Source organism: Hyaena hyaena, unplaced genomic scaffold (genome assembly GCF_003009895.1).
Source record: "Hyaena hyaena isolate Hyena2069 unplaced genomic scaffold, ASM300989v1 scaffold_390, whole genome shotgun sequence".
Lineage (NCBI taxonomy): Eukaryota > Metazoa > Chordata > Mammalia > Carnivora > Hyaenidae > Hyaena > Hyaena hyaena.
Window position 1 is genome coordinate 1,004,758 of NW_024081018.1, and position 13,060 is coordinate 1,017,817.

General features: G+C 43.7%; 1 non-coding gene across 1 annotated transcript; it reads left to right on the top strand.

The window, feature by feature from the left end:
• Positions 1-8,272: 8,272 nt before the first annotated feature.
• Positions 8,273-8,356, top strand: TRNAW-CCA. Its single transcript has one exon. It is a non-coding gene; the product is annotated as a tRNA-Trp (tRNA).
• The last annotated feature ends 4,704 nt before the right edge of the window (positions 8,357-13,060 follow it).

A 13,060-nucleotide genomic window follows, 5' to 3' on the forward strand; every position in this document is an offset into this window, starting at 1 on the left:
CATCATCCAAAGGCATTTGCATATTTTGTTACTCTACTGGCATCTTAAAATAAAAACAAATGAAAATTATATACAGTAACCAGTGTGTGTATCCCCTACTCCCCACCCCCGCCCCCCTTAGAAGCCATCTTAGTTCTGTCTGCGTGGAATCAGGAGACCCTGTCTGGTCCCTGATGAGCGATGCTCGGTCTCTGACCAAGTCCCAGAGACACAGCTCACACGAAACAATCTTAAGGACGGCCACACTACAGTTGTCCACTGCACCCCTCCCAGCCCAAACCTGCTTCCTTCCTTCCTTCTCGCCATAATGCTGACACCTGTGTGTTGGCTTCCCATGAAACCAACTGACACGGTTTCATGAACAACAACTTGAAATTACACTGGCCACTCTTGGGAGATGTTGAGGTGGATAAATTGTTCATCTGAGAGGCACCTTAAAATGAAACAAATGAAAGACTTCCAGGGTCCAAAAGTTGGCTTTCTTTAATTACTACTAGGAGGCTAGCTTCTAAACACAGTTCCGACTCGAAAATTGCCCTCCTGAAATATTCTTTAGCATAAGCAGTTACAAAAGGTGAGAAACTGTCTCCCCCACATCCCGTTTCGACACGAGTCAGAATTTGCTCCTAATGTTATTTGAATACCCTTTCCACTTTCTTCTGCAGACGGCCTTACACCACGATATAAACGAAGATTGACTGGCATACCACTCCACTGCATGAGGTTCAGCATTTGGTGAAGCATTTTCAGGAGACTTTGAAGACAAAAAATGAAAGAACTGGCGTGAGGGCTTGTTTGTCTAAAGATATCATTTTGTATGACGTGGGAAGCATCCTCTCCTTAGTTTGCATACTTTGGGGATTAATAAGTGCTCACTTTCCAATCTGAGGACTTGGTTTTGTGTCCCAGGCCGGGTGAGGGCCTCAGAGCTGGGCGGGAATGTCCCTTCCCAGTACTTACTTAAGCCCCCAACCCAAACCTTGAGAGCAGTAACGGGGGGTTGTTACACCTGTCACATCTGACCCTTAGGATGAGACCACACCTTAAAGTGGGGGGAGGGATGGGATCTCTACAAAGGGAGATTCGTTCCCCCTCACAGAGAGGCCTGTCTCAGACCGGAGAAGAAGGATGCGGGAGGCACTTTGACCTGGAATCTGACATGTGGGGAGCCCCAAGGGCCATGCTGATAGAGGCCAGGTTCACATTTCCCACTTGGGGCAGAACACACGGGACCTTCAGTACCATTCCCACCTGTGGCTGCTAACAGTAACCCTGCCAGGGAGGCACTAGCTTCTGTAGCTGGGCTGCCTCGTGCTGGGAGATTTGTTTGCTCATCCGCAAAATGAGGATAAGAACAGTACCTACGTCACAGCAGGACACTGTGTGGACTAGATGCGGTGGGGCAGCTGGAGGGGCCAGCTCGCAGCACTGGCCACGAAGATCATGATGATGGAGGTGGTGATGATGGTAATTCCTCCCGTTACCCTCACGCCCGGAGGTAAGCCTGTTGACCGCGTTCCACCTGCTTTCAGTTGCAAGTGCTGAGGTAGAAACACAGGGTATGAAGGATTTTCCCACAGGAGTGTTATCTCAGGGCAGTCAGACTGGAAACACAGGCTCCAATAACCCAAGTAGTTCTGCACAATGGAAGAAATAATCAACAAAATGAATAGGCGACCTACAGAATGGGAGATAATATGTGCAAATCATATACCTGATAAGAGAATAATATCCAAACTATATAGGGAACTCACACAGCTAACCCAATGGAGAGGGAGAAGTCCTAATAATCTGATTTTTAAATGAGGAGAGGATCTGAATACACATTTTTTCAAAGAAAATGTACAGATGGCCAACAGGTAAGTGGAAAGATGCTCGACATCACTCCTCGTCAGGGAAATGCAAAGCAAAACCACAATGAGATAGTACCTCACAGCTGTCAGAACGAGTAGTATCAAAAAGACAAGAAATAACAAGGGTTGGCGAGGATGTGGAGAAAAGGGAACCTGTGTGCACTGTTGGTGGGAATTTAAATTTGTGTAACCCTTATGGACAACAGTATGGAGGTTCCTCAAAAAGCCGGGGCACCTGGGTGACTCAGTCAGTTGAGCGTCCGACTCTTGACTTCGGCTCAGGTCATGGTCTCAGGCTTATAGGATTGAGCCCTGAATCAGACTCCATGCTAAGCATGGAGCCCACTTAAGATCCCCTCTCTTCCTCTGCCCCCTCTCCTGCTCACTCTCTCTCTCTCTCTCTCTCTCTAAAACTAAAAAGAAAGAAAAGTTAACTATAGAGGTAATATATGACTCAGCAATCCCATATATCTGACGGAAATGAAATAACTATCTCAAAGAGATGTCTACACCCCCACGCTCACTGAAGCATTATTCACAAGAGCCAAGAAATGGAAAGAACCTAAATATCTATCAACAGATGAAGACATAAAGAAAATGCGGTGTATTTATACAATGGACTATTACTCAGCCATGAAAAAGAAGAAAATTCTGCCATTTGCAACAACATGGATTGCATAATGTTATGCCATTATGCAAAATGAAATAAGTCAGGCAAATAACGTACGATCTCACTCGTATCTCAAACACTCACAAAATCAGAGAACAGACTGGAGGTTGCTAGGGGCTGGGAGGTGGGGGAATGAGGAGACGTTGGTCACAGGGGACAAACCTATAGCTCCAAGATGAATAAATTCTAGGGATTCATGTACAGCATGGTGACCATAGTTAACAATACTGCATTGTGCACTTGCAAATTGCTAAGCGGGTCTGAAATGTTCTCACCACACACAGAAAAAACGGTAACTGTGTGAGATGACGGGTGTGTTAACTAACCTTATTGCGGCAACCATTTCACACTCTATACCTGTATCAAACCATCAAGGTGTACCCCCTAAAAGTCCACTGCGTCACATGTCGGTTATATCTCAGTAAAGCTGGGGGAGGCCAAGTAGGCCTCTTCAGTGCATTAGTTCTTTTCAAAGAATCAGCACAGTAATTCTACATGCATCTTATTTCTTTTTCCTATAACCCCAAGTTATGGAAACCTAGCAACACAAAGAACTGTCTGTCAATCAAGGCTGTGCATCAGAACCAGTGGCAGAATAGAAGCTATTTTTGGAGATTCCTGGGCTCTGCCCAGACCTGCTGCATTTGAATATCGGGTAGATGGTGGTACAGAGCACTTGCATGTATATTTTCTTAGCCCTGTAAGTTCTGCCATTGGACAGTGAGGGTTGAGAGCCTCGGACTGGAGAAAGCATCCTTGGGCTGGGTAGGGCACTGCCTGAAGTCCTCAAAGATCTTTTTTATTTTATTTTTTTAAAATTTATTTATCTTTTGAGAGACAGGGAGAGAGTGAGCAGGGAAGGGGCAGAGAGAGGGGGAGAGAGAGAATTCCAAGCAGGCTCCACACTGTCAGCACAGAGCCTGATGTGGGGCTCAAACTCACAAACCATGAGATCATGATTTGAGCCGAAACCAAGAATGGGAGTCTCAACTGATTGAGCAACCCAGGCACCTCTTTTTTTTTTTAGAGAGAGAGAGACAGAGAGAGAGAGCACATGTGATCAGGGGAGTTGGGCAGAGAGAGAGAGAGAGAGAGAGAGAGAATCCTAAGTAGGCTCCATGCTGAGCACAGAGCCCCAAATGGGGCTCGATCCCATAAGTGCAAGATCATGACCTGAGCCTAAATCAAGAGTCAGCTGCTCAACTGACTGAGTCCTCCAGGATCCAGAACCGAGGAGTGTGCCTCCGGAGGTGAGGTGGGAGGGGAAATAGTGAGGGGAGGAGGGTGGGGAGAAGCAGAGAGCAGAAGAGGACCTGAACTGAGGCAGGGACCCAGCCACACTGCTGGCTGCTCGAGTCCTGGCTTGTCCTTCTTCAAGTTTCTTCTCAAACAGGTGGCCCCTCCCAGGCTTCCGGAGGAGGGAGGTTGGGAGGGCATGAGCAGACACCATCACATGCATTTCTCACACCTCCTGAAACACACAGAACATGCCTGGACAGTCCGGAAGGAATTTCGACTTTGTGTAAGGGCTTCAACCCTGGAAATCGAGTTCCCTTCAACACCCTCGTTGTCGTGAAAAATCAGAGGCTGAAATACTAGTAAATCAGACCCTGAAACTGGGAAATCAATGGTGGTTGGAGCTCAATGCCCCAGAGCAGTTCGGTCTGAGTGATGCCAACGTCTACAGAGAGCTAAGGTAGGAAAACTCCAAAAAAGAGACGACAGGAAGGGAAAGAAACTGGTCAGATATTCAGTGAAATCAAGCAGGAGAAAAACTCGCAGTCTGGCCTGGGTTCAAATCCTGGCCCTGCCCTTTAGCCCCCGGCAGACCTGGGGCAAGTCATTGACCCCCTGTGCACATAAGTCTCCTCCTCGGTTTACAGTAGGACATACCTGCCTCGTATGGTTTGTTTATCCACCACATTTTTACCAGGCACCTAATTAATGTGCCAGGCACTCATGAAATTCAGCAGTGACCAAATTAGACAAAGTTCAGACTTTACAGAGCTATCATTTGGTGGGAGTCGTTTGGGGGATTAAATCTGCAAAGATGTGAGAAGCCTTTAAGAGCCACGCATTGCACACAGTAAGTGCTCAATAAATGCACACCATGTTCCATCCACGCCTGGCTCCACTGCTCTCCAGCTGTGAGAATGCCAGCAGCTGTCAGAATGTTTGGCCGTAGGGGTTCTCTTCTAATGTGCATTGAGGCTCTGTTGTTCTCTGAGATTTGATCTCACGTTAGGCTGTGGGCCTTACAGCTACTACTTCTGAGAACAACACTGCCCCTGCCCAGACAGAGGGCTCTGCTCCTCAAGCCAGCAGAGGTTGGAAATGGTCTTTCTCCTACTTTTTGCCTGAGGGTGCAGGTCCCTAGCACCAGGTGGCGGCCCCCTTCCCTGGCCTCTGCTCCTGGGTGCCTCTAGGAATGAGGAACGATAACTTCTAATTTAAGCATGACCAAGGTGTTTAGGAAAGAGCACTGTCCCTCTTTAAAGAAGGGGCCTGTTGGGGCGCCTGGGTGGCTTAGTCGGTTAAGCGTCCGACTTTCGCTTAGGTCATAATCTCGCGGTTTGTGGGTTCGAGCGCCGCATCGGGCTCTGTGCTGACTGCCAGCTCAGAGCCTGGAGCCTATTTCGGAGTTTGTGTCTCCCTCTCTCTCTGACCCTCCTCTACTCACGCTGTCTCTCTCTCTCTCTCTCCTAGAAATAAAAATAAATAAATAAATAAAAACATTAAAAAAAATTTAAAGAAGGGGCCTGTTGGCCAAGACGGCAGAGCAGCCGTCTTCTCTCATCCCTGAAACGCAGCGTGATGGGCACCAAGCCATTTTGCACACCTAGAAAACTGATCTGAGGATTAACAGAACAGTCTGCATAACTTGAGCCACAGAGCTCGACAGGTACGTTGTGCGGAGAGGTGACCTGGGGGAGAGGGAAGCCGTGGAGGGCAGGGAGCTGTTTTTGCCCAGAGAGGACAGAGAAAGGGAAGAGAGTCCAGGAAAAGCACTCCCCCCGTAAAATAGCTGGAGAGAAAGAGAAAGAGTGGAAACACCCACAAGTGACTGAATAAGAAAGGGAGAAAGGAGAAAGGAGAGGGTTTCAATACCAATAGGACTCTATAAACAGGGGGAGCAGAAACACAGCGCCGTATGAGACATAATTCAGGAGGGAGGTGCCGCCTGGCAGGCTGATGGCTTGGGTTCAGACAGTGTAGAAGCGGGGAGCGAATGGAAGCCAGAGACCAAGGAAGGGTCTAGATTGCTGGTCCCTGAGGACATAGAGTTCTAGTGTGTCACAGTGACCCACCCCAGTAAGCTAAGTAGTGCCACCTAGTGGAGAACAGAGCCATTACCCAGGCCCCATCCACCTGAGTTAACCAAGCTTAGGCCCTAGAGGACCACCCCAAGCCTCTCTGCCTGCTTAGTGTGCAGACTATAAAGTGCTTCATAGTTAGACTTCTCGGGGAAACGATATAATTTCTTCGGATTCCATTCTGTTTACTGGTCCACCTATTCGTTTCTTTTCTGTTTGTTTTGTTTTTTCTTTTCTTACTCATTTTTTAAAAAAATTTTTTAATGTTTATTTTTGAGAGAGAGAGACAGAGACAGAGCATGAGCAGTGGAGGCACAGAGAGAGAGGGAGACACAGAATCCAAAGCAGGCTCCAGGCTCTGAGCTGTCAGCACAGAGCCTGATGTGGGGCTCAAAGTCACAAACCATGAGATCATGACCTGAGTCGAAATCGGTCACTTAACCAACTGAGCCCCCCCAGGTGCCCCTTTCTTTTCTTATTCTTGGATACAGAAAAGGAAAAAAAAAATTTTTATTTTCCATTAAAAATTTAAAAAAATTTTTCTATATTTTTTATTTTTTGTAATTTTTATTCTATTTTACTTTCTTCATTTAATTCTACCTTATTGTATACACTTTTTATTTTTAAACATTTTCTTACTTTTCTTTTCTTTCCCTTTTTCTCTAGTCTATCAAGCTTCTTTCAACAACCAGACCAAAAGACACCTAGGATCTAGCATCCTTTATGTGATTTTTTTTGTGTTGTTTTAAATTTTTTAACTTTAATTATTTTATTTTATTAATTATTTTTCTGCCTCCCAAATGACAAAACAAAGGAATTTACCCCAAAAGATAGAACAGGAAGAAATGACAGTCAGGGACTTAATCAATGCAGATATAAGCAAGATGTCTGAACTAGAATTTAGAATCAAAATATAAGAATACTGGGGCGCCTAGGTGGCTTAGTCGGTTAAGCATCCGACTTTCGCTTAGGTCATGATCTCGCGGTTCGTGGGTTCGAGCCCCGCGTCGGGCTCTGGGCTGACTGCCAGCTCAGAGCCTGGAGCCTGTTTCAGTCTGTGACTCCCTCTCTCTCTGACCCTCCCCTGCTCACGCTGTCTCTCTCTCTCTCCTAGAAATAAATAAAAAAAACATTAAAAAAATTTTTTTAAATATAAGAATACTAGCTGGGGTTGAAAATAGCATAGAATCCCTTTCTGTAGAGATAAAAGAAGTAAAATCTAACCAGGATGAAATTAAAAACACTATAACTGCGATGCAATCTCGTATGGGTGCCATGGAGGCAAGGATGGATGTAGCAGAGCATCCGATCAGCGATACAGAGGACAAAATTATGGAGAATAGTAAAGCACAAAAAAGAGGGAGACTAAGTCAAAAGAGCATGATATAAGAATTCAAGAACTCATTAAAAAGGAATAAAATCTGAATCACAGGAGTTCCAGAAGATAAGAGAGAGAAAAAGGGGTAGAAAGTTTATGTGAACAAATCATAATGGAAAACTTTCCTAAACTGAGGAAAGACATAGATATCAAAATCCAAGAAGCACAGAGAACCCCCATTAGATTCAACAAAAACCAACCATCAACAAGGCATATCATAGTCAAATTCACAAAATACAGAGAAAAGAAAAGAATTATGAAGGCAGCAAGGAGAAAAAGTCCTTAACATATAAGGGAGGATGGATCAGGTTTGCAGCAGACTTATCCATGGAAACTTGCAGGCCAGAAAAGAGTGGCAGGATATATTCAACATGCTGAATTGGAGAAATATGCAGCCAAGAATTCTTTATCCAGGAAGGCTGTCATTTAAAAAAAAGAGTTTCCCAGACAAACAAAAACTAAAGGAGTTTGTGACTACTAAACCAGCCCTGCAAGAAATTTTAAGGGAGACTCTCTGAAGGGTGAAAAGATGAAACAAAACAAAACAGATGAAAAGCAACAAAGAAAGGACCAGAGCACACCACCAGCAACTCCAAGTCTACAGGCAACATAATGACAATAAATTCATATCTTTTAGTACTCACTCTAAATGTCAATGGACAAAATGCTCCAATCAAAAGACATAAGGTAATATAATGGATAAGAAATCAAGATCCATCTATATGCTGTTTACAAGAGACCCATTTTAGACCTAAAGACATCTTCAGATTGAAAGTAAGGGGATGGGGAACCATGTGTCATGCTAATAGTCAAGAAAAGAAAACTGGTTGGGGTGCCTGGGTGGCTCAGTTGGTTGAGCGTCCGACTTTGGCTCAGGTCATGATCTCATGGTTCGTGGGTTCGAGCCCCACGTTGGGCTCTGTGCTGACAGCTTGGAGCCTGGAGCCTGCTTCTGATCCTGTGTCTCCCTCTCTCTCTCTCTGCCACTCTTCACTGACATTTTGTCTGTGTGTCTCTCTCTCAAAAATAAATAAACATTAAAAAAAAACCCTGGGGTGCCTGGGTGGCTCAGTTAGTTGAGCATCTGACTCCAGCTCAGGTCATGATCTCATGGTCGTGGGTTCAAGCCCCATGTCAGGCTCTGTGTTAGCTCAGAGCCTGGAGCCTACTTCAGATTCTTTGTCTCCCTCTCTCTGACCCTCTCCTGCCCACACTGCCTCTCTCTCTCTCTCTCTCTCTCTCTCTCTCTCTCTCCCTCTCTCTCTCTCTCTCTCAGAAATAAATAAAAACATTTAAAAAAAGAATGAAAGAGGAGAGATCACAACCAACACTGCAGAAATACAACTAATAGAAAGAGAATGTTAAGAGCAATTATATAACAATAAATTGGGCAATCTGGAAGAAATGGACAAATTCCTAGAAACATACAAACTACCAAACTGAAACAGAAAGAAATAGAAAATTTGAACAGACCCATAACCAGTAAAGACATTGATTTAGTAATCAAAAAATTAGATGGCTTTCCAGGGGAATTCTACCAAACATTTAAAGAAGAGTTAACACCTATTCTTTTGAAGTTGTTCCAAAAAATAGAAACGGAAGGAAAACTTTCAATCTCATTCTATGAGGCCAGCATTACCTTGATTCCAAAACCAAAGACCTCTCTAAAAAGGAGAACTAGAGACCAATTTCCCAGATGAACATGGATGCAAAATTTCTCAACAAGATAATAGCCAACCAGATCCAACAATACATTAAAAGACTTACTCGCCACAATCAAGTGGGATTTATACCTGGGATGCAGGGCTGGTTCAATAACTGGGAATCAATCAGTGTGATACATCAAATTAATAAAAGAACCACATGATCCTCTATAGCTGCAAAGAAAGCATTTGACAAAATACAGCATCCTTTCTTGATAAAAACCCTCAAGAAAGTAAGGAGAGAAGGATACCTCAAGATCATAAAAGCCATATACAAAAGACCCACAGCTATTATCATCCTCAATGGGGAAAAACTGAGAGCTTTCCCCCTAAGGTCAGGAACATGACAGGGATGCCCACTCTTGTCACTGTTATTCAACATAGTATTGGAAGTCTTAGCCTCAGCAGTCAGACAACACAAAGAAAGAAAAGGCATCCATATCAGCAAGGAGGAAGTCAAACTTTCACTCTTTACAGTTGACATGATACTCTGTATGGAAAAGGCAAAAGATTCCACACACAAAAAAAAAGTGCTAGAAATGATCCATGGATTCAGCAAAGCCTCAGGATATAAAGTCAATGCATAGAAATCAGTTGCATTGCTATACACCAATAATGAAGCAGCAGAAAGAGAAATCAAGGAATCAGTCCCATTTACAATTGCATCAAAAACCATAAAATACCTAGGAATAAACCTAACCAAAGAGGTGAAAAATTTATACACTGAAAACTATAGAAAACTTATGAAAGAAATTAAAGACACAAATGGGAAAAACATTCCATGCTCATTGATTGGAATAAAAAATATTCTTAAAATGTCGATATTACCCAAAGCAGTCTAAATACTCAATGCAATCCCTATCAAAACAACACCAGCATTCTTCACAGAGCTAGAACAAACAATCCTAAAATTTGTATGGAACCAGAAAAGACCCCAAATAGCCAAAGCAATCTGGAAAAAGAAAACCAAAGCTGGAGGCATCACAGTTCCAGACTTCAAGACATATTACAAAGCTGTAATCATCAAGACAGTATGGTACTGGCACAAAAACAGACATTCGGACCAATGGAACAGAATAGAGAACCCAGAAATAGACCCACAAACATATGGCCAACTAATCTTAGACAAAGCAAGAAAGAATATCCAATGGAATAAAGACAGTCTCTTCAGCAAATGGTGTTAGGAAAACTGGACAGCGACATGCAGAAGAATGAATCTGAACCACTTTCTTACACCTTACACAAAAATAAACTCAAAATGGATGGAAGAGCTAAATGTAAAACAGGATGCCATCAAAATTCTAGAGAAGAAAGCAAGCAAAAATCTCTTTGACCTCGGCTACAGCAACTTCTTACGCAATATGTCTCCAGAGCCAAGGGAAACAAAACCAAAAATGAACTATTGGGACTCCATCAAGATAAAGAGCTTCTGCACAGCAAAGGAAACAATCAGCAAAACTAAAAGGCAACCCATGGAATTGGAGGAGATATTTTCAAATAACACATCACATAAAAGGTTAGTATTCAAAATCTATAAAGAACTTACCGAACTCAACACCCAGAAAAACAAATAATCCAGTGAAGAAATGGACAAAAAGACAGGCATAGAAACTTTTCCAAACAAGACATCCAGATAGCAAATAGACACATGAAAACATCCTCAACATTACTCATCATCAGGTAAATACAAATCAAAACCACACTGTGATGCCACCTCGCATCTGTCAGAATGGCTAAAATTAACAACTTGGGAAATGACAGATGTTGGCAAGGATGCAGAGAAAGAGGAACCCTTTTGCACTGCGAGTGGGCATGCCAACTGGTGAAGTCACTAGGGAAAACAGGATGGAATTTCCTCAAAAAATTAAAAATAGAACTACTCTACAAGCAAGCAATTGCACTAGGTATTTATCCAAAGGATACAGGTGTGCTATTTCGAAGGAGCACATGCACCCCAATGTTTATAGCAGCACTGTCGACAATAGCCAAAGTATGGAAAGAGCCCAAATGTCCATTGACAGATGAATGGGTAAAGAAGATGTGGTATGTATACAACAAAGTATTACTTGGCAATCAAAAAGAATGAAATCTTGCCATTTGCAACAATGTGGATGGAACTAGAGGATATTATGCTAAGCAAAATTAGTCAGAGAAAGACAAATATCATATGACTTCACCCATATGTGGAATTTAAAATACAAAACAGGGGCGCCTGGGTGGCTTAGTCGGTTGGGCGTCCGACTTTCGCTTGGGTCATGATCTCACGGTTCGTGGGTTCGAGCCCCGCGTCGGGCTCTGTGCTGACTGCCAGTTCAGAGCCTGGAGCCTGTTTCAGTCTGTGACTCCCTCTCTCTCTGACCCTCCCCTGCTCACGCTGTCTCTCTCTCTCTCTCTCCTAAAAATAAATAAAAACATTTAAAAAAAAATGACTACTCTAAATAAAATAAAATACAAAACAGATGAACATAAGGGAAGGGAAGCAAAAATAATATAAGAACAGGGAGGGGAACAAAACATAAGAGACTCTTTAATACAGAGAACAAATTGAGGGTTGCTGGAGGGGTCGTGGGTGGGGGAAGGGCTAATTGGGCAAGGGGCATTAGGGAGCGCAGTTGTCGGGCTCAGCACTGGGTGTTATATGTAGGGGATCAATCACTGGATTCTACTCTGGTTTTTTTTTTAATGTTTTATTTATTTCTGAGAGAGAAAGAGACAGCATGAGCAGGGGAGGGTCAGAGAGAGAGGGAGATACAGAGTCTGAAACAGGCTCCAGGCTCTGAGCTGCAGTCAGCACAGAGCTCGACGCGGGGCTCGAACCCACAAACTGTGAGATCACCACCTGAGCCAAAGTTGGACACTTAACCTACTGAGCCACCCAGGTGCCCCTGGATTCTACTCTTTTTTTTTAATGTATTATTTTTTTGTCTTTTATTTTATTTTATTTTTTAAACGTTTGTTTATTATTATTTTATTTTTTTAATAGTTTATTGTCAAGTTGGTTTCCATATAACACCTAGTGCTCATCCCCACAAGTGCCCTCCTCCATACCCATCAGCCCCCTTCCCCTCCCCTCCACCCCATCTGCCCTCAGTTTGTTCTTAGCATTCAAGAGTCTCTCATGGTTTGCCTCCCTCCCTTTCCCCCACTGTTTTTCCCCTTCTTCTCCCCCACGGTCCTCCGTTAGGTTCCTCCTATTCTCCTATACGTGCAAACGTATGGTATCTGTCCTTCTCCGCCTGACTTATTTCACTCAGCATAACACCCTCAAGTTCCACCCATGTTGCTACACATGGCCAGATTTCATTCTTTCTCATTGCCATGTAGTGTTCCATTGTATAAATACACCACATCTTCTTGATCCATTCATCCATTGATGGACACTTAGGCTCTTCCATGATTTGGCTATTGTTGAGAGGGCTGCTATGAACATTGGGCTACATGTGCCCCTATGCATCAGCACTCCTGTATCCCTTGGGTAAATTCCTAGCAGTGCTATTGCTGGGTCATAGGGGCGTTTTATTGTTAATTTTTTGAGGAACCCCCACACTGTTTTCCAGAGGGGCTGCACCAGTTTCCATTGCCACCAACAGTGTAGGAGGGTGCCCGTTTCTCCACATCCTCGCCAGCATCTATAGTCTCCTGATTTGCTCATTTTAGCCACTCTGACTGGTGTGGGGTGGTATCTCAGTGTGGTTTTGATTTGTATTTCCCTGATGAGGAGGGATGCTGAGCATCGTTTCATGTGTCTGTTGGCCATCTGGATGTCCTCTTTGGAGAAGTGTCTGTTCATATCTTCTGCCCCTTTCTTCACTGGATTGTTTGTTTTTGGGTGTGGAGTTTGGTGAGTTCCTTATAGATTTTGGATACTAGCCCTTTATCTGATATGTCATTTGCAACTATCTTTTCCCATTCCGTCGGTTGCCTATTAGTTTTATGGCTTGTTTCTCTTGCCATGCAGAAGCTTTTAAACTTGATGAGGTCCCAATAGTTCAGTTTTGCTCTTTTTAAAAAAAAATTGTTTTAATGTTTTATTTATTTCTGAGAGAGACAGAGAGAGAGAGAGAGAGAGAGACAGCGTGAGCAGGGGAGGGTCAGAGAGCGAGGGAGACACAGAATCCGAAACAGTTTCCAGGCTCTGAGCT